Source organism: Montipora capricornis, chromosome 6, assembly GCF_036669925.1.
Source record: "Montipora capricornis isolate CH-2021 chromosome 6, ASM3666992v2, whole genome shotgun sequence".
NCBI classification, from domain to species: Eukaryota; Metazoa; Cnidaria; class Anthozoa; order Scleractinia; family Acroporidae; genus Montipora; species Montipora capricornis.
The window spans coordinates 64,091,602-64,095,809 of record NC_090888.1 but is presented as its reverse complement, the minus strand read 5'-3'; positions in this window follow the sequence as shown (position 1 = coordinate 64,095,809).

The window sequence follows — 4,208 nt, the reverse complement described above, 5'->3', positions numbered from 1 at the left end:
TTCACCTATTAAACATAGCATCGATTAATTTGGATCGGACAATTATTTTTATTCTGCCCCCTTTTCCTGGTCGAGGTATTGGTCGAGGTATTTCTAGAATTCTTACATGAATTGCGGTGGCAGAAACTTTGCTAATCTCGAGAAATTCTTGATCGCACGGGCCACACGCAGCATGACTTCATTTCAATGTGTGCTCAATTCAACGCTATAGACCTCGTGTTCTCTTCACGATATTGTTCACAATGAGCCACCCGAAAGAAACAGTTTTTTGTTAACAAAATTAACAGAGAAAGCGAAACCTTTATGGTGAATTTTTGAGAATATTTGGTGACGTTTTCGACCAAACTTAAAAGTCCAGGCAGATGATGGTCTTTCTCTTGCATTGTGCGACACTTGTCATAGAAGGGTGGAATCAATCTGGAAAAAAAGTCGTCATTTGTCAATTCTGCAAAGCACGTATTGAAAAGGACACATCCCCTTTCTCCTTTGACATTGAGGCAAGGGGATGCACAAACTGCTTGTCACATTACCTTTGAAAATGTACCAATTAAGCCAATTCCACCATCCTCGGTAATGTCTTTTCCTGGTGAGTTAAAAAATCACCATGAGGAAAGCAAAGGAAGTTGCCCCTGCTTTCCAAAATCAAGCAAAGGAACTTATGTCAAGGTATGCACGTTTCCAATAATTATGTATACATACACACACTGTATGTCGATGTAAAAACACGTTTTATTATACTGACAGTGTACTAGAAAGTAAAATTTGCTATCGTTGTAATGGCATATCCTTAAGTTCCAAGTTTATTGCAAATTACTTAGTTTAACTTAGCCGAGTGCTCCGGCTTAATGCCACCTGAGCCCTTCCAGAGGATAATGAATCAAAATTAATACAACCGGAAAAAGACTTTGTTAGATTTGGTAAGGTTTATCTCAAAAGTTCATCCAGCGTCGTTCCCTTATTTGTTTGCAAACAAGTGAGAAGTGTTACCGGGTACTTTGCATTCTTAAAGTAATTTTCAAAGAATTATCCAGTGGAATTTTTTTCATCTTTCAGCTTTTTCATAAATATTTCAAATTTTACTTCACTTTATAGTTCTTTCTCACATCATGTACTGGGTCAGAGAATTATGATATGGTTTCAAAATCTAAAAAAACAAAATACTGCTCACTGAATTGGTTTTAGAGATACTTTTCAAAGACCAAGTTTTAGACGGTCTTTGAGCACTGTACCATTACCATAGCAGCAGTTGGGACCCAGCAAACACCCTTTAAGACATTGCAATAGTATTACACAGGTATGAAGCTGTAGCCCTTTTGTAAGGATTGGAGTAATCTTTTTCCATTGGACACACGACTATTAAGAGTGGAAAATCCTTTCGAGCTTCCTTTAATAAACTCGGAAAATAATTTATTTTTATATCTGTGACCACATTTCTGTCATTCTGTAGAGTGCTCTTTTACCTCTTCAAAGATTTGTCTAAATAGATTAATGCTGCAGTGACATTTTGCATTTTGCCTGAGTATATAATATTTATTATTGTTGTTCAACTGTGTCCAGGTACATACATGTACTATAGAAAGGGTATGCTGTTTCCTTCTTTCTGTGGGAAATCTGAAAATAGTACATCAAATCAGTTAATAATTGTAGTTCTACTTTGTTTCCCTAAACTGAAATATTGAATGTGCTACTTTTTCTGATGTGTCCAATAAAGCTGATAAATTAATAAAAAATAGTGAAAGAATGTGAATTAATTATTAAAAGTTGTCACATTTTTGGGATCTTTGCTGTAAAGAGAAATATCAAGGTTAAGATTTTATATTTGCAGAGGTACAATTAAGAATATTATGTACTACCTGGATCCCAACTCATTTTACTATTGGAGAAGATTTCTTTCAGCATTGTTTTAGAAACCTCAGGACTCTTTTGTTGTTATTACTGTCTAACACAAAGCACACTTTTGTATGAAATATATAATAGCAAACAAGAATTTCCTCAGAGCAAAATTAATGTTCCTTTAAAACATTAATGACAACCCAACTTACGGTGCTCATAAAATATTAACAATCTTTCCTATATTCTTTGAAACTGTCTTTAATCTTTTGTCACATTCAGATTATTGTCCATTATCCAAGTAAAATTATCTCAAAGGAATTGCCAGCACAATTGTGCACAGCCTGTGTATAATTTGCTCCTTGCATAAAGAACACATCAGCTGTTACTTTAATTTGGCAGCATTCGGAAGCAAAGGTTTGCTCTCGAGATTAGCAAAGTTTCTGCCACCGCAATTCAAGAAATCTAGAAATCTCGACCAATACCTCGACCAGGAAAAGGGGGCAGAATAAAAATAATTGTCCGATCCAAATTAATCGATGCTATGTTTAATAGGTGAATCGGGGAGGACATCTTTAAACAAATCTCGCACACCTGGAAATACGCTACTGGAAAGATACCTTCGAAAGGTCCAGCGTATTTCCCCGCCGATATTCCGAACGATTTCCTGTACATTTTGTGCTGTAATTGAGACTTTTTTCCTCGAGCAAAACTTTGCCAAATGAACCCGGCGAGTATGGCGATCAAGTGATTTCCGTGTAAGAAGACGCGAAACGACTTCACGGCCTGCTGACCTCTGATTGGGCAGAAAAACACAAAGAATTTCTGGCACCAATCAGAATTGAGAATGACCTCTACTGTTTGGAACTGGTCTGGTAAGAACTTGTCCCCAGGGGCTCTTTTCGCCATACTATGCTTTTCTTCGTCGCCATCTTCTTTGGCCCGTTTACACTTCCCTTGGCTCCCGATCTGCCCCTGGGTCTCCGAGGATGTGTGCTAAGGCACATAGCCAAATTTCTCCAAGTGGCCAGTTAATTTTTCTCCGCCCTGCAAACCGAGCTCAACAGTTTGGCGACTCACTCAACCTCACTTATATTGAGAGGCATAAATGGATGCAAATTCGAAATTTTGAATTCTCAGGCGGTTTACCGCTGTACACTCGCTCCCAGACTCCCGTTCCCCGTTCCCCGTTCTCCGTTCCCGGTATTAGTAACATCCCAAAGGGGGCAGGGACGAGAAGAACCCTCAGTAAGAACGACGATCTCTCTTTTGTTCACCGATTGTGATTCAACTCGAGCCATGAAGGTATTTTTCGTTATTGCAGCCCTAATCTGTGTGATTTCTGCCTCTGTGGAAGCTACCCAGCAGTGTGTCTCCTGTGCAGGTAGCTATTGCCAGACAAGTAGTCCGAAGACAGAGACTTGTGACGAGAAATGTATTACGATGCTCTTGCGCGCAAAAAGTCCTGACCAAGACGACCCGTATGTGGTAAAAGGATGTACCAGTGACGACCTATTTTACCGACGATCATGTGTCAACAAATGTTACGACTCAAAGAAGGAGTTTGGCTCAGGCCAGTACTATATGTGTGTGTACTGTTGCACCGGAGACAAATGCAATTCCTGTTCGCGGATGAAGGATGGAATAATCATGATTGTCGTGTCTGTTGGTGTTGCGTTGATCAAATATCTGTATGTTTAAGAAGAGGCAACTAACTGACAACGGTCTTGGATTGAGGAATAACTGAAATTGTTAACCTATTTAGTCGCGTAGTCTATGTAGTGAACTAATTCCATGTGCTTGCCAGCTGGCGTTAGCAGACTCAGCGATAACAAACATATGGCTTTAATGCATTGTAGGTCACAGGTTTGATCGTGTATATGTCATAATCCAAAAAGCTCCAAAACAACTGTTTTCGATGTGTAGGTCAGAGGTTTGCTCGTGTATGTCACAATGCAGATAAACAACTACGTTACATCGAAAATTCTGATTTTTATCCTTCTTTTTGTTTCGACCAGCCTCTCGAACTTCTTTGAATACATTTTCTGCACCACGAAATTGTTTTACATCAAGTTGGGTGCCTATTTCCTTTCCGAGCGTGAAAAATTTGTCTGGCTTTTTTTGTATTCGTCCATTGATCTTAATTGCTTCACTGTCGATCGATTAGTGTAGTTCCCACTTGGTCAAGAGGATTCATTCAGTAAAGAATTGTATGCAAACTATTTTGTAGTTGGCGGCTAAAAATCGTACACATCACAGTTAGTAATTACTTTGCAGCATATCACGGATGTGAACACACTGATAGTGATTCGAAAATAAGTTGCATGGATCGATGTTGACTACTAACCACTCTTTCATAAAGTAAGCTTTTTAGATAC